A 17,265-nucleotide genomic window follows, 5' to 3' on the forward strand; every position below is an offset into this window, starting at 1 on the left:
CCCTGGCCACATCTGCAGTCCTCATGCCTCCTTGCAGCATGCCTAAAGCACGTTCATGCAGAAGAGCAGGGACCCTGGGTCAGTAGAAAGGCCTCTTTAGTGTCCTACGTTTCCATAACTGTGACCTTAATTACCTACTGTCTGTAAGCTGTTAGTGTCTTAATGACCGTTCCACAGGTGCATGTTCATTAATTGTTTATGGTTCAATGAATAAGCATGGGAAACAGTGTTTAATAAACCCTTTACAATGAAGATCTGAGAAGTTATTTGGATTTTTACAAATTATCTTTGAAAGACAGGGTCCTGAAAAAGGGATGTTTCTTTTTTTGCTGAGTTTATATATACAGTACTATGCAAAAGTTTTAGGCAGGTGTTTAAAAATGCTGTAAAGTAAGAATGCTTTCAAAAATAGACTTGTTAATTGATTATATGTCATGCGACTCTAACATGCAGGAGGGGTGAAGTCAGGCGCAGGAGACTAAGGTACGTGGGAAAACACGTTTTAATGAACACAGTCCAAAAGTGCCGTAAAACAAGGCAGGGTACAGAACTCAAGCGACAGGTAAGAACCCTAAATCGAGTCGGGACGCAGCCCAGCAAACCCTATAGCCTAATACCGAACGGCAGAGGAAAATCAAATCCCCAACCTACAATACAATGACACAAAATAATCCCGCACAATCCCAAACCAAAAACAGACAGACTAACTCAAAACAGGTGCTAACAAAAATCACCAAATTAAAAAGTAAAGGAGATCGGTGGCAGCTAGTAGGCTGGCGACGACGACCGCTGAGCGCCACCCGAACGGGGAGAGGCGCCACCTTCTGTAGACGTTGTGACAGTACCCCCCTGACGCGCGGCTCCCGCAGCGCGCCGATGCCGGCCTCGAGGACGACCCGGAGGGCGAGGCGCAGGTCGATCTGGATGGAGGGTGAGGAATTCCCGCAACAGTGATGGATCCAAGATGTCCTCCACTGGTTCCCAGCACCTCTCCTCCGGATCGTACCCCTTTCAGTCCACGAGGTACTGCAGGCCCCCTACCCGACGCCTGGAGTCCAAGATGGACTGGACTGTGTACGCCGGGCTCCCCCCGATGTCCAGGGGGTGGCGGAGGGACCTCCCGCACCTCAGCGTCCTGTGGTGGACCAGCTACCACCGGCCTGAAGAGAGACATATGAAACGAGGGGTTAATACGGTAATATGAAGGGAGCTGCAACCTATAACACACCTCGGTTATTCTTTTCATGACTTTAAACAGCCCCACAAATCGCGGACCCAACTTCCGGCAGGGCAGGCGGAGGGGCAGGTTCCGGGTTGAGAGCCAGACCCTGTCCCCCGGGGTAAACACGGGGGCCTCGCTGCGGCGGCGGTCAGCGCTCTCCTTGTGCCGTCCAACAGCCCGTTTAAGGGATTCCTGGACGGTGCTCCAGGTCTCCTTAGAGCGCTGTACCCAATCCTCCACCGCAGGAGACTCAGTCTGGCTCTGAGGCTCTGCCGTAGGAAGACCGGGCAAAGGGAGTAGACGGCAGGACTTAGAGAACCGATCCACAACGACCAGGATCGTGGTGTTCCCCTGAGACGGCGGGAGATGCGTGAGGAAATCCACCGACAGGTGGGACCATGGTCGCTGTGGAATGGGGAGGGGCTGTAGTTTCCCTCTAGGCAGGTGTCTAGGGGCCTTACACTCGGCGCACACCGAACAGGAGGAGACATAGAGCCTCACGTCCTTCACCAAAGTGGGCCACCAGTACTTCCCTCTAAGACCCCGCACCGTCCGCTCAATCCCTGGATGACCCGAGGAGGGTAGCGTATGCGACCACTGGAGCAGTCGATCGCGGACACCAAGCAGGACGTACTTCTGACCCGCGGGACACTGAGGTGGAGTAGGTTCTGACTGCAATGCCCGCTCGATGTCCGCATCCACCTACCAGACCACCGGTGCCACCAGACAGGAGGCCGGAAGTATGGGAGTATGGTCGATGGACCGCTCCTCGGAGTCGTGGAGACGAGACAGTGCGTCGGCCTTGGTGTTCCGGGAACCTGGTATGTACGAGATAGTGAACTGGAATCTCGTGAAAAACATAGCCCGCTTGGCGAGGGTTCAGTCTCCTCGCCGCCCGGATGTACTCCAGATTACGGTGCTCAGTCCATATGAGAAAAGGGTGTTGCGCCCCCTCAAGCCAATGTCTCCACACCTTCAGGGCCCTGACCACGGCTAGCAGCTCCCTGTCCCCCACATCATAGTTACTCTCCGCCGGACTCAGCTTCTTAGAAAAGAAAGCACGCCCGAACGCTGTGACAGCACAGCTCTAACCCCAGCCTCGGACGCGTCCACCTCCACTATGAAAGGCAAAGAGGGGTCCGGATGCGCCAGCACTGGGGCTTCGGTAAACAGGGTTTTCAGCCGACAAAAGGCTCCGTCCGCCTCCGCCGACCACCGCAGCCGCACTGGGCCCCCCTTCATCAGTGAGGTATTGGGAGCCGCCACCTACCCAAAGCCCTGGATAAACCTCCGGTAGTAATTGGCAAACCCTAAGAACCGCTGCACCTCCTTAACCATGGTCGGAGTCGGCCAATTACGCACGGCCGCAATGCGGTCACATTCCATCACCACCCCGGATATGGAAATGCGATACCCCAAAAAAGAGACGGCTTGTTTGGAGACCTCACATTTCTCGGCCATGACGTACAGGTCATGCTCCAACAGTCGCCCAAGCACTTTACGCACTAGAGACACATGCGCGGCGTGTGTGGCGGAGTAGATCAGAATGTCATCGATGTACACCACCACACCCTGACCGAGCAGGTCCCGGAGAATCTCGTCCACAAAGGATTGGAAGATGGCTGGAGCATTCTTCAACCCATACGGCATGACGAGATACTCATAATGGCCAGATGTGGTACCAAATGCGTTTTTCCACTTGTCCCCATCTCGGATACACACCAAATTGTACGCGATCCTGAGATCCAGTTTTGTGAAGAAGCGTGCCCCGAGAAATGACTCCACCGCCATAGCGATGAGAGGTTGCGGGTAACTGAAACCCACCGTGATGGAATTTAGACCTCTATAGTCAATGCACGGACACAAACCTCCCTCCTTTTTCTTCACACGAAAGAAGCTCGAGGAGACAGGTGATTTGGATGGCCGACTGTATCCCTGCCTCAAGGACTCAGTGACGTATGTCTCCATAGCCACTGTCTCCTCCTGAGACAGAGGATACACGTGACTCCTGGGAAGTGCAGCGTTAGCCTGGAGGTTTATCGCACAATCTCCTCGTCGATGAGGTGGTAATTGAGTCGCCTTCGTTTTACTGAAGGCGATAGCCAAATCGGCATATTCTGAGGGAATGTGCACGGTAGAGACTTGGTCTGGACTCTCCACCGTAGTCGCACCGATGGAAACCCCTATTCACCTGCCCGAGCACTCCCTCGACCACCCCTTAAGAGCCCTCTGTCTCCACAAAATTTTAGGATTGTGAGTGGCCAGCCAGGGAATTCCCAGCACCACCGGAAACGCCGGGGAATCAATGAGGAAGAGGCTGATACGCTCCTCATGACCCCCCCCCCCCGCATCACCATAACATTTACATTTAAATTTACGTCATTTAGCAGACGGTCTTATCCAGAGCGACTTAGAAATTGGTGCATTCACCTTCATGATATCCAGTGGAACAACCACTTTACAATAGTACATCTATATCTTTTTTTGGGGGGGGAGGGTTAGAAGGATTACTTAATCCTATCCCAGGTATTCCTTAAAGAGGTGGGGTTTCAGGTGTCTCCGGAAGGTAGTGATTGACTCCGCTGTCCTGGTATCGTGAGGGAGCTTGTTCCACCATTGGGCCAATTGGTGCCAGACCATTGCTGCCAGAGCAGCGAACAGTTTTGACTGGGCTGAGCAGGAACTGTGCTTCCGCAGAGGTAGGGAGGCAAGCAGGTCAGAGGTGGCACAGTGACCTCCCTAACCAGGCCTGACCCAAGTGGTCGACTGTCTAGGGCGTGCACGGGGAAGGGTTGGTCCAACTGAACCAGGGGAATCCCTAACTTATTGGCGACTCAACGGTCCATAAAACTACCAGCCACGCCTGAATCAACTAGCGCCTTATGCTGGGAGTGAGGGGAAAACTCAGGAAAAGAAACTAAGGTATGCATGTGGCCGACAGGGGGCTCTGGGTGAGGCTGGTGCTGACTCACCTGAGGCATCGAAGTGGTGCTCTGCCTGCCATCTGAACTCTCGGGCAAGCCTCTCCAGCACCGGTCGGCAGTGTGCCCTCTGCGACCACAGTCGGCGCAGGAGAAGACTCCCCCTCCGGTCTTCCTAGCTGCAGCCCCCCCTATCTCCATGGGATTTGGAGCAGGAGGACTGGGAGGTGGAATGAAAAGGGCCCGATTGGAACACCCACAGGTTGTCCAGTCTGATGGACAGATCGAAGAGCTGGTCCAGGGTGATGGTGGTGTCCCGACATGCCAGCACCCGGCAGACGTCCTCTCTCAGGCTACAGCGGTAGTGATCAATCAGGGCCCTTTCATTCCCCCCCACTCCAGCGGCTAGGGTCCAGAACTCCAGGGCGAAGTCCTGGGCACTCCTCGTCTCCTGTCTCAGATGGAACAGTCGCTCACCCGCCGCTTTGCCCTCCGGTGGAAGATCGAATACAGCCCGGAAGCGGCGGGTGAACTCCGGGTAATTGTCCCTAGCCGAGTCCGGACCCTCCCAGACGACATTGGCCCATTCTAGGGCTCTACCCGTGAGACAAGAGACAAGGACACTCACACTCTCCTCTTCCGAGGGAGTGGGGCGAACGGTCGCTAGGTACAGCTCCAGCTGGAGAAGGAACCCCTTACACCCAGCGGCCGCCCCATCGAACCCCCTCAGGAGCGCGAGCTTAATCCCACTGTGGTTGGACTCCGTCGGCGCTGGTAGGGGCTCAGGGTGTTGAACCGCTGCTGGCGTGGGTGGGGGAGCGCTTCTCTCCCAGCTCTCCAGACGCGCCAACACCTGGTCCATAGCCGTAGCCAGGCGATGTAGGATGGTGGCGTGCTGGGTAACCCGTTCCTCCATGGACGGGGTTGGTGCTTCCGCTCCTGCTGACTCCAGGATTTCGGTGCGGGATTCTGTCATGCGACTCTAACATGCAGGAGGGGTGAAGTCAGGCACAGGAGACTAAGGTACGTGGGAAAACACGTTTTAATGAACACAGTCCAAAAGTGCTGTAAAACAAGGCAGGGTACAGAACTCAAGCGACAGGTAAGAACCCTAAATCGAGTCGGGACGCAGCCCAGCAAACCCTATAGCCTAATACCGAATGGCAGAGGAAAATCAAATCCCCAACCTACAATACAATAACACAAAATAATCCCGCACAATCCCAAACCAAAAACAGACAGACTAAATACCCCGACTAATGAACTAACTCAGAACAGGTGCTAACAAAAACAGACATCACCAAATGAAAAAGTAAAGGAGATCGGTGGCAGCTAGTAGGCCGGCGACGACGACCGCCGAGCGCCGCCCGAACGGGGAGAGGCGCCACCTTCTGTAGACGTTGTGACATTATATTTATCAATTAACTAAATGCAAAGAGAGTGAACAGAACCAAAATCTAAATCAAATCCATATTTGGTGTGACCACACTTTGTCTTCAGAACAGCATCAATTCTTGTAGGTACCCTTGCACGCAGTTTTTGAAGGAACTCGGCAGGTAGGTCATCTTCAGGGATTTTGTAGGCATATAGTTAGGTGTATGATTAAACAATTATACCAAACAGATGCTAATGATCATCAATATGTAGGTTGAAACACAATTATTAACTGAAACAGAAACAGCTGTGTAGGAGGAATAAAACTTTGTGAGGAACAGCCAAACTCAGCTAACAAGGTGAGGTTTCTGAAGACAGTTTACTGTCAGGGTGAGGTTGCTGAAGACAGTTTACTGTCAAAAGTCCTACACCATGGAAAGACTGAGCACAGCAACAAGACACAAGGTAGTTGAACTGCATCAGCAAGGTCTCTCCCAGGCAGAAATTTCTTGGCAGACAGGGGTTTCCAGATGTGCTGTCCAAGCTCTTTTGAAGAAGCACAGAGAAATGGGCAACGTTGAGGACCGTAGACGCATTGGTCGGCCATGGAAACTTACTGCAGCAGATGAAAGACACACGATGCTTACTTCCCTCCGCATGTATATATATCCACTGATTCTTGAAGAATATAAGTTATACATGCCTCATGAGCTTAGTTCAACTGTCACACTCCATGAGAACCCAAAATATAAGCTTGTTTTTCTCCAATGTTTTTAAACATTGTAAATGTAAACAAACACTGTATATAGCCTCATAACATGGTTAAAGCAATAATTTTGACATCATGAATGGTCAGTCCTTGCATCCATATCTCTGTCTATTCATCTGAGAGTGGTTATATTTCTCTAGTCCATCCCTAAGTTTTTTTACCAAAACAGAGGGATATCAAAGTGTCACCAACAAAAAGGTAAACAATAGGCCTATAGCAAATGCAGCATATGGCATTCATTTTCCACATGTAAATAGCCCTTTTCAGTAGCGCTCAAAGCATGCCATTCCATGAGTGCAGCATTTATTTTTCAGCTCGAATCAATGAGCCCAATCAGTCCTCCATGACAACAAAATCATAAACAACAGTTGGCCTGGCTAATAAGTCTTTAGTTTTGGGGTTATGCTCAGGTAAACAATTTGTCAAACACATATGGCGTAGACTGCGTGGCCTATTGGATAAGGCGTCTGACTTCAACTCAGAACATTGAGAGATCGAGTCCTTTTGTTATTGCATTAGCTCATCTAATTTGGACATGTTCACAATTTCCCTAGATTAGATTTGTCTCTTGTTGCATTGAAAAACTAGGAAATTGTTTTACAGCTTTAATAATAAATAAAATCAAACAAATTCTGTCATTTTGGAGATTGAGAAATTTAAAATTGAAAGGGAAAGTTGTGGTAGCAAATTCTTTATTGTTATCTAAATGTTTATATGTCATGGGTGTGTTTCAGATGCCTGAGTGGGTTTTAAAATAACTGAATTCTATTGTATCCACCTTCTTGTGGGATGGCAAAGGTCCAAGGATATCTAGGTCTACTCTTGCTGCAGATTATAAAGATGGGGGTCTTAAATTAGTGGACATTGATGCTAAACGAAAAGCATTAAGAATTAAAATTATGCAGAAGTACTTATATGGTGAGGAAGAATATTGGTGGAAGAGTTTCTTTCGGAATTATTTGTATGATTATGGAGGATGTGAAGAGAGTGGGCTATTGATGGTTTGGAAGAAGCCAATGTATGAACATGTTCCTTTGTTTTATCAGGAAGTGTTTCGTGCGTGGGGTGAACTTCTTCCTCACGTTCAATATGTGAGTGAGCATAAGGATATAATACTGAATCAACCTGTGTTTTTAAATCCCAAAATTGTGTTTAATGATAATGTGTTGTATAATCCCATTTTTATGTGGGCTGGACTGAGATTTATTAAAGACTTTGTATATGAAGTTATTCCTGGCTTTCTAAGAGACCAGGTTATTTATGACACTGTGAATGATGTGGATGATACCGTTTGGAAAGGTACTATATTGCATGTTTTTGAAAGGGTGAAAAGTATCATTCCAGCAGACTGGGTTTCAGTCATAAATAGAGATGAAATTAGGGAAGATTTGTATGTACTGCCAAATCTATATATTGGCAATGGGGATAAATGGAAGGCATTGTCTAGTGTCAGAACAAATGTTTTTTATAAAATGTTACTAGTTACTGACAGGCCTGCTGCTGAGAAGATGTGGGTAGACCTGTTTCCAAAGTTGGATGTTAATGTCTTATGGAAAAATGTATACTTACCTGGAAATAAATTGGAATGTGAAAATAATGATTTTAAAATAAGACATAATCGTATATTCACAAAAGTAGTGATGCATCAAACTAATAAAGAAATAAAAATAGAATGCGATATATGTGGTAGGGTACTAGAAACTTGATTACATTTATTTGTAGAATGTGAGGAATTGAAAGTTTTTTTTAGGAAAGTAAAGGAAATAATCAGAAAAAATTGGGGGAGTTTTTTTGGGGGAAAGTATGTGTGGGATGAATTGGTTTTATTTGGTGTGTGTGATAAATGTGATGGGGTAAATGTGCATTTGTTGATTGTTGTTTTGAGCTTTGTTAGGTATGATTTTTTTTGTGGGAGGAATTATGCGTTTTTTGAGGGGAAAAGGGTAAGGTTGTGGAGTATTATTATAGCATTGATAAGACGCACATAGATATGTTTTATTGTTATAAAATGTTCTTGTTGCATTGAAAAGCTCGGACATTGTTATTCAACTTTAATAATCAAAGACTGCAAGGCCTGAAAAATATTCTGTCTGATTCTGCATCGCAAGATGGAGTGATAGAGTGTCTTCGTACTTGTAAAATATCACTAGCTTTCCTCATTCGGACAGGTTCACAATTTTGATGTCTACTGTTGCAAAGCAAATTCTGATTCATGATGTCATAGGCTATTGCGTGGTCGCTTCGTGGTTGTTTAAACTGAATAGCTCAGGTCATTTGGAAGTGTTAAAAATTTCCCGAAATAAGGTGTTGTTCTTGTTTCTTTGAAAAGCTAGGACATTGTTATGCAACTTTAATAATCTTAAGACTTCCAGGCCTGAGAAACATTGTGTTTGATTCTGTAGCACAAGATTGAACGATCGAGCCTCTTCGTACTTGTCAAAAATCACCATCTTTCCTCATTCGGACAGTTTCAAAATGTTGATGTCTATTGTTGGAAAGCAAAGTCTGTATGTTGTCATATTGGAGAAACTTGAGTAGTTAGCCTGGCATAGTGGAGAATGTGCCTACCTTCTAATCACAATATTGACGGGTCGAGTCTCTTTGTGATCGTTTAATTTCATTAGCTCAGCTAATTTGGAAATGTTCTTAGTTTCCCGAAATAAGGCTTTGTTCTTATTGCATTGAAAAGCTCGGACATTGTTATTCAACTTTAATAATCAAAGACTGCAAGGCCTGAGAATTATTCTGTCTGATTCTGCATCGCAAGATGGAGTGATAGAGTGTCTTCGTACTTGTTAAATATCACTAGCTTTCCTCATTCGGACAGGTTCACAATTTTGATGTCTATTGTTGCAAAGCAAAATCTGTATGATGTCATATAGGTGTATATGATGTAGACTGCGTGGCCTAATGGATAAGGTGTCTGACTTCGAATCAGAAGATTGAGGGTTCGAGTCCCTTCGTGGTCGTTTAAATTGAACAGCTCAGATCGTTTGGAAATGTTTAAAATTTGCTGAAATAAGGCATGTTCTTGTTTCTTTGAAAAGCTAGGGCATTGTTATGCAACTTTAATAATCTTAAGACTTCGAGGCCTGAGAAACATTGTGTTTGATTCTGTAGCACAAGATTGAAGGATCGAGTCTCTTCGTACTTGTCAAAAATCACCATCTTTCCTCATTCGGACAGGTTCAAAATGTTGATGTCTATTGTTGGAAAGCAAAGTCTGTATGTTGTCATATTGGAGAAATTCGAGTAGTTAGCCTGTTATAGTGGAGAATGTGCCTACCTTCTAATCACAATATTGACGGTTCGAGTCTCTTTGTGATGGTTTAATTTCATTAGCTCAGCTAATTTGGAAATGTTCTTAGTTTCCCGAAATAAGGCTTTGTTCTTATTGCATTGAAAAGCTCGGACATTGTTATTCAACTTTAATAATCAAAGACTGCAAGGCCTGAGAAATATTCTGTCTGATTCTGCATCGCAAGATTGAAGAGGAAAGTTAAATTGAATAGTGCAGGTCATTTGGGAATGTTTAAAATTTCCCGAAATAAGGTGTTGTTCTTGTTTCTTTGAAAAGCTAGGACATTGTTATGCAACTTTAATAATCTTAAGACTTCGTGGCCTGAGAAACATTGTGTTTGATTCTGTAGCACAAGATTGAACGATCGAGCCTCTTCGTACTTGTCAAAAATCACCATCTTTCCTCATTCGGACAGGTTCAAAATGTTGATGTCTATTGTTGGAAAGCAAAGTCTTTATGTTGTCATATTGGAGAAAATTGAGTAGTTAGCCTGGCATAGTGGAGAACGTGCCTACCTTCTAATCACAATATTGACGGGTCGAGGCTCTTTGTGATCGTTTAATTTCATTAGCTCAGCTAATTTGGAAATGTTCTTAGTTTCTCGAAATAAGGCTTTTTTCTTGTTGCATTGAAAAGCTCGGACATTGTTATTCAACTTTAATAATCAAAGACTGCAAGGCCTGAGAAATATTCTGTCTGATTCTGCATCGCAAGATGGAGTGATAGAGTGTCTTCGTACTTGTTAAATATCACTAGCTTTCCTCATTCGGACAGGTTCACAATTTTGATGTCTATTGTTGCAAAGCAAAATCTGTATGATGTCATATAGGTGTATATGATGTAGACTGCGTGGCCTAATGGATAAGGCGTCTGACTTCGAATCAGAAGATTGAGGGTTCGAGTCCCTTCGTGGTCGTTTAAATTGAATAGCTCAGATCATTTGGAAATGTTTAAAATTTCCCGAAATAAGGTGTTGTTCTTCTTTCTTTGAAAAGCTAGGACATTGTTATGCAACTTTAATAATCTTAAGACTTCGAGGCCTGAGAAACATTGTGTTTGATTCTGTAGCACAAGATTGAACGATCGAGCCTCTTCGTACTTGTCAAAAATCACCATCTTTCCTCATTCGGACAGTTTCAAAATGTTGATGTCTATTGTTGGAAAGCAAAGTCTGTATGTTGTCATATTGGAGAAACTTGAGTAGTTAGCCTGGCATAGTGGAGAATGTGCCTACCTTCTAATCACAATATTGACGGGTCGAGTCTCTTTGTGATCGTTTAATTTCATTAGCTCAGCTAATTTGGAAATGTTCTTAGTTTCCCGAAATAAGGCTTTGTTCTTATTGCATTGAAAAGCTCGGACATTGTTATTCAACTTTAATAATCAAAGACTGCAAGGCCTGAGAAATATTCTGTCTGATTCTGCATCGCAAGATGGAGTGATAGAGTGTCTTCGTACTTGTTAAATATCACTAGCTTTCCTCATTCGGACAGGTTCACAATTTTGATGTCTATTGTTGCAAAGCAAAATCTGTATGATGTCATATAGGTGTATATGATGTAGACTGCGTGGCCTAATGGATAAGGCGTCTGACTTCGAATCAGAAGATTGAGGGTTCGAGTCCCTTCGTGGTCGTTTAAATTGAATAGCTCAGGTCATTTGGAAATGTTTAAAATTTCCCGAAATAAGGTGTTGTTCTTGTTTCTTTGAAAAGCTAGGACATTGTTATGCAACTTTAATAATCTTAAGACTTCGTGGCCTGAGAAACATTGTGTTTGATTCTGTAGCACAAGATTGAACGATCGAGCCTCTTCGTACTTGTCAAAAATCACCATCTTTCCTCATTCGGACAGGTTCAAAATGTTGATGTCTATTGTTGGAAAGCAAAGTCTGTATGTTGTCATATTGGAGAAGCTTGAGTAGTTAGCCTGGCATAGTGGAGAATGTGCCTACCTTCGAATCACAATATTGACGGGTCGAGTCTCTTTGTGATCGTTTAATTTCATTAGCTCAGCTAATTTGGAAATGTTCTCAGTTTCTCGAAATAAGGCTTTTTTCTTGTTGCATTGAAAAGCTCGGACATTGTTATTCAACTTTAATAATCAAAGACTGCAAGGCCTGAGAAATATTCTGTCTGATTCTGCATCGCAAGATGGAGTGATAGAGTGTCTTCGTACTTGTTAAATATCACTAGCTTTCCTCATTCGGACAGGTTCACAATTTTGATGTCTATTGTTGCAAAGCAAAATCTGTATGATGTCATATAGGTCTATATGATGTAGACTGCGTGGCCTAATGGATAAGGCGTCTGACTTCGAATCAGAAGATTGAGGGTTCGAGTCCCTTCGTGGTCGTTTAAATTGAACAGCTCAGGTCATTTGGAAATGTAAAAAATTTCCCGAAATAAGGTGTTGTTCTTGTTTCTTTGAAAAGCTAGGACATTGTTATGCAACTTTAATAATCTTAAGACTTCGAGGCCTGAGAAACATTGTGTTTGATTCTGTAGCACAAGATTGAACGATCGAGCCTCTTCGTACTTGTCAAAAATCACCATCTTTCCTCATTCGGACAGTTTCAAAATGTTGATGTCTATTGTTGGAAAGCAAAGTCTGTATGTTGTCATATTGGAGAAACTTGAGTAGTTAGCCTGGCATAGTGGAGAATGTGCCTACCTTCTAATCACAATATTGACGGGTCGAGTCTCTTTGTGATCGTTTAATTTCATTAGCTCAGCTAATTTGGAAATGTTCTTAGTTTCCCGAAATAAGGCTTTGTTCTTGTTGCATTGAAAAGCTCGGACATTGTTATTCAACTTTAATAATCAAAGACTGCAAGGCCTGAGAAATATTCTGTCTGATTCTGCATCGCAAGATGGAGTGATAGAGTGTCTTCGTACTTGTTAAATATCACTAGCTTTCCTCATTCGGACAGGTTCACAATTTTGATGTCTATTGTTGCAAAGCAAAATCTGTATGATGTCATATAGGTGTATATGATGTAGACTGCGTGGCCTAATGGATAAGGCGTCTGACTTCGAATCAGAAGATTGAGGGTTCGAGTCCCTTCGTGGTCGTTTAAATTGAATAGCTCAGATCATTTGGAAATGTTTAAAATTTCCCGAAATAAGGTGTTGTTCTTGTTTCTTTGAAAAGCTAGGACATTGTTATGCAACTTTAATAATCTTAAGACTTCGTGGCCTGAGAAACATTGTGTTTGATTCTGTAGCACAAGATTGAACGATCGAGCCTCTTCCTACTTGTCAAAAATCACCATCTTTCCTCATTCGGACAGGTTCAAAATGTTGATGTCTATTGTTGGAAAGCAAAGTCTGTATGTTGTCATATTGGAGAAACTTGAGTAGTTAGCCTGGCATAGTGGAGAATGTGCCTACCTTCTAATCACAATATTGACGGGTCGAGTCTCTTTGTGATCGTTTAATTTCATTAGCTCAGCTAATTTGGAAATGTTCTTAGTTTCCCGAAATAAGGCTTTGTTCTTGTTGCATTGAAAAGCTCGGACATTGTTATTCAACTTTAATAATCAAAGACTGCAAGGCCTGAGAAATATTCTGTCTGATTCTGCATCGCAAGATGGAGTGATAGAGTGTCTTCGTACTTGTTAAATATCACTAGCTTTCCTCATTCGGACAGGTTCACAATTTTGATGTCTATTGTTGCAAAGCAAAATCTGTATGATGTCATATAGGTCTATATGATGTAGACTGCGTGGCCTAATGGATAAGGCGTCTGACTTCGAATCAGAAGATTGAGGGTTCGAGTCCCTTCGTGGTCGTTTAAATTGAACAGCTCAGATCATTTGGAAATGTTTAAAATTTCCCGAAATAAGGTGTTGTTCTTGTTTCTTTGAAAAGCTAGGACATTGTTATGCAACTTTAATAATCTTAAGACTTCGAGGCCTGAGAAACATTGTGTTTGATTCTGTAGCACAAGATTGAACGATCGAGCCTCTTCGCTACTTGTCAAAAATCACCATCTTTCCTCATTCGGACAGGTTCAAAATGTTGATGTCTATTGTTGGAAAGCAAAGTCTGTATGTTGTCATATTGGAGAAACTTGAGTAGTTAGCCTGGCATAGTGGAGAATGTGCCTACCTTCTAATCACAATATTGACGGGTCGAGTCTCTTTGTGATCGTTTAATTTCATTAGCTCAGCTAATTTGGAAATGTTCTTAGTTTCCCGAAATAAGGCTTTGTTCTTGTTGCATTGAAAAGCTCGGACATTGTTATTCAACTTTAATAATCAAAGACTGCAAGGCCTGAGAAATATTCTGTCTGATTCTGCATCGCAAGATGGAGTGATAGAGTGTCTTCGTACTTGTTAAATATCACTAGCTTTCCTCATTCGGACAGGTTCACAATTTTGATGTCTATTGTTGCAAAGCAAAATCTGTATGATGTCATATAGGTGTATATGATGTAGACTGCGTGGCCTAATGGATAAGGCGTCTGACTTCGAATCAGAAGATTGAGGGTTCGAGTCCCTTCGTGGTCGTTTAAATTGAACAGCTCAGATCATTTGGAAATGTTTAAAATTTCCCGAAATAAGGTGTTGTTCTTGTTTCTTTGAAAAGCTAGGACATTGTTATGCAACTTTAATAATCTTAAGACTTCGAGGCCTGAGAAACATTGTGTTTGATTCTGTAGCACAAGATTGAACGATCGAGCCTCTTCCTACTTGTCAAAAATCACCATCTTTCCTCATTCGGACAGGTTCAAAATGTTGATGTCTATTGTTGGAAAGCAAAGTCTGTATGTTGTCATATTGGAGAAACTTGAGTAGTTAGCCTGGCATAGTGGAGAATGTGCCTACCTTCTAATCACAATATTGACGGGTCGAGTCTCTTTGTGATCGTTTAATTTCATTAGCTCAGCTAATTTGGAAATGTTCTTAGTTTCCCGAAATAAGGCTTTGTTCTTGTTGCATTGAAAAGCTCGGACATTGTTATTCAACTTTAATAATCAAAGACTGCAAGGCCTGAGAAATATTCTGTCTGATTCTGCATCGCAAGATGGAGTGATAGAGTGTCTTCGTACTTGTTAAATATCACTAGCTTTCCTCATTCGGACAGGTTCACAATTTTGATGTCTATTGTTGCAAAGCAAAATCTGTATGATGTCATATAGGTCTATATGATGTAGACTGCGTGGCCTAATGGATAAGGCGTCTGACTTCGAATCAGAAGATTGAGGGTTCGAGTCCCTTCGTGGTCGTTTAAATTGAATAGCTCAGATCTTTTGGAAATGTTTAAAATTTCCCGAAATAAGGTGTTGTTCTTGTTTCTTTGAAAAGCTTGGACATTGTTATGCAACTTTAATAATCTTAAGACTTCGTGGCCTGAGAAACATTGTGTTTGATTCTGTAGCACAAGATTGAACGATCGAGCCTCTTCGTACTTGTCAAAAATCACCATCTTTCCTCATTCGGACAGGTTCAAAATGTTGATGTCTATTGTTGGAAAGCAAAGTCTGTATGTTGTCATATTGGAGAAACTTGAGTAGTTAGCCTGGCATAGTGGAGAATGTGCCTACCTTCTAATCACAATATTGACGGGTCGAGTCTCTTTGTGATCGTTTAATTTCATTAGCTCAGCTAATTTGGAAATGTTCTTAGTTTCCCGAAATAAGGCTTTGTTCTTGTTGCATTGAAAAGCTCGGACATTGTTATTCAACTTTAATAATCAAAGACTGCAAGGCCTGAGAAATATTCTGTCTGATTCTGCATCGCAAGATGGAGTGATAGAGTGTCTTCGTACTTGTTAAATATCACTAGCTTTCCTCATTCGGACAGGTTCACAATTTTGATGTCTATTGTTGCAAAGCAAAATCTGTATGATGTCATATAGGTCTATATGATGTAGACTGCGTGGCCTAATGGATAAGGCGTCTGACTTCGAATCAGAAGATTGAGGGTTCGAGTCCCTTCGTGGTCGTTTAAATTGAATAGCTCAGATCATTTGGAAATGTTTAAAATTTCCCGAAATAAGGTGTTGTTCTTGTTTCTTTGAAAAGCTAGGACATTGTTATGCAACTTTAATAATCTTAAGACTTCGTGGCCTGAGAAACATTGTGTTTGATTCTGTAGCACAAGATTGAACGATCGAGCCTCTTCCTACTTGTCAAAAATCACCATCTTTCCTCATTCGGACAGGTTCAAAATGTTGATGTCTATTGTTGGAAAGCAAAGTCTGTATGTTGTCATATTGGAGAAACTTGAGTAGTTAGCCTGGCATAGTGGAGAATGTGCCTACCTTCTAATCACAATATTGACGGGTCGAGTCTCTTTGTGATCGTTTAATTTCATTAGCTCAGCTAATTTGGAAATGTTCTTAGTTTCCCGAAATAAGGCTTTGTTCTTGTTGCATTGAAAAGCTCGGACATTGTTATTCAACTTTAATAATCAAAGACTGCAAGGCCTGAGAAATATTCTGTCTGATTCTGCATCGCAAGATGGAGTGATAGAGTGTCTTCGTACTTGTTAAATATCACTAGCTTTCCTCATTCGGACAGGTTCACAATTTTGATGTCTATTGTTGCAAAGCAAAATCTGTATGATGTCATATAGGTCTATATGATGTAGACTGCGTGGCCTAATGGATAAGGCGTCTGACTTCGAATCAGAAGATTGAGGGTTCGAGTCCCTTCGTGGTCGTTTAAATTGAATAGCTCAGGTCATTTGGAAATGTTTAAAATTTCCCGAAATAAGGTGTTGTTCTTGTTTCTTTGAAAAGCTAGGACATTGTTATGCAACTTTAATAATCTTAAGACTTCGTGGCCTGAGAAACATTGTGTTTGATTCTGTAGCACAAGATTGAACGATCGAGCCTCTTCCTACTTGTCAAAAATCACCATCTTTCCTCATTCGGACAGGTTCAAAATGTTGATGTCTATTGTTGGAAAGCAAAGTCTGTATGTTGTCATTTTGGAGAAACTTGAGTAGTTAGCCTGGCGTAGTGGAGAATGTGCCTACCTTCTAATCACAATATTGACGGGTCGAGTCTCTTTGTGATCGTTTAATTTCATTAGCTCAGCTAATTTGGAAATGTTCTTAGTTTCCCCGAAATAAGGCTTTGTTCTTGTTGCATTGAAAAGCTCGGACATTGTTATTCAACTTTAATAATCAAAGACTGCAAGGCCTGAGAAATATTCTGTCTGATTCTGCATCGCAAGATGGAGTGATAGAGTGTCTTCGTACTTGTTAAATATCACTAGCTTTCCTCATTCGGACAGGTTCACAATTTTGATGTCTATTGTTGCAAAGCAAAATCTGTATGATGTCATATAGGTCTATATGATGTAGACTGCGTGGCCTAATGGATAAGGCGTCTGACTTCGAATCAGAAGATTGAGGGTTCGAGTCCCTTCGTGGTCGTTTAAATTGAACAGCTCAGATCATTTGGAAATGTTTAAAATTTCCCGAAATAAGGTGTTGTTCTTGTTTCTTTGAAAAGCTAGGACATTGTTATGCAACTTTAATAATCTTAAGACTTCGTGGCCTGAGAAACATTGTGTTTGATTCTGTAGCACAAGATTGAACAATCGAGCCTCTTCGCTACTTGTCAAAAATCACCATCTTTCCTCATTCGGACAGGTTCAAAATGTTGATGTCTATTGTTGGAAAGCAAAGTCTGTATGTTGTCATATTGGAGAAACTTGAGTAG

General features: G+C 43.0%; 11 non-coding genes across 11 annotated transcripts; all 11 read left to right on the top strand.

Annotated features, from left to right (window-relative positions):
• Window positions 1-9,182: 9,182 nt before the first annotated feature.
• On the top strand, window positions 9,183-9,255 carry trnar-ucg (transfer RNA arginine (anticodon UCG)). Its single transcript has one exon. It is a non-coding gene; the product is annotated as a tRNA-Arg (tRNA).
• A 1,175-nt stretch (window positions 9,256-10,430) lies between these two features.
• Window positions 10,431-10,503, top strand: trnar-ucg (transfer RNA arginine (anticodon UCG)). Its single transcript has one exon. It is a non-coding gene; the product is annotated as a tRNA-Arg (tRNA).
• Window positions 10,504-11,149: 646 nt separating this feature from the next.
• trnar-ucg (transfer RNA arginine (anticodon UCG)) lies at window positions 11,150-11,222 on the top strand. The gene has a single exon. It is a non-coding gene; the product is annotated as a tRNA-Arg (tRNA).
• A 646-nt stretch (window positions 11,223-11,868) lies between these two features.
• On the top strand, window positions 11,869-11,941 carry trnar-ucg (transfer RNA arginine (anticodon UCG)). The gene has a single exon. It is a non-coding gene; the product is annotated as a tRNA-Arg (tRNA).
• Window positions 11,942-12,587: 646 nt separating this feature from the next.
• trnar-ucg (transfer RNA arginine (anticodon UCG)) lies at window positions 12,588-12,660 on the top strand. The gene has a single exon. It is a non-coding gene; the product is annotated as a tRNA-Arg (tRNA).
• Window positions 12,661-13,306: 646 nt separating this feature from the next.
• On the top strand, window positions 13,307-13,379 carry trnar-ucg (transfer RNA arginine (anticodon UCG)). The gene has a single exon. It is a non-coding gene; the product is annotated as a tRNA-Arg (tRNA).
• A 647-nt stretch (window positions 13,380-14,026) lies between these two features.
• Window positions 14,027-14,099, top strand: trnar-ucg (transfer RNA arginine (anticodon UCG)). The gene has a single exon. It is a non-coding gene; the product is annotated as a tRNA-Arg (tRNA).
• Window positions 14,100-14,745: 646 nt separating this feature from the next.
• On the top strand, window positions 14,746-14,818 carry trnar-ucg (transfer RNA arginine (anticodon UCG)). Its single transcript has one exon. It is a non-coding gene; the product is annotated as a tRNA-Arg (tRNA).
• Window positions 14,819-15,464: 646 nt separating this feature from the next.
• trnar-ucg (transfer RNA arginine (anticodon UCG)) lies at window positions 15,465-15,537 on the top strand. The gene has a single exon. It is a non-coding gene; the product is annotated as a tRNA-Arg (tRNA).
• Window positions 15,538-16,183: 646 nt separating this feature from the next.
• Window positions 16,184-16,256, top strand: trnar-ucg (transfer RNA arginine (anticodon UCG)). Its single transcript has one exon. It is a non-coding gene; the product is annotated as a tRNA-Arg (tRNA).
• Window positions 16,257-16,903: 647 nt separating this feature from the next.
• trnar-ucg (transfer RNA arginine (anticodon UCG)) lies at window positions 16,904-16,976 on the top strand. The gene has a single exon. It is a non-coding gene; the product is annotated as a tRNA-Arg (tRNA).
• Window positions 16,977-17,265: the final 289 nt, after the last annotated feature.

Source organism: Salmo salar, chromosome ssa01, assembly GCF_905237065.1.
Source record: "Salmo salar chromosome ssa01, Ssal_v3.1, whole genome shotgun sequence".
Classification (NCBI taxonomy): Eukaryota; Metazoa; Chordata; class Actinopteri; order Salmoniformes; family Salmonidae; genus Salmo; species Salmo salar.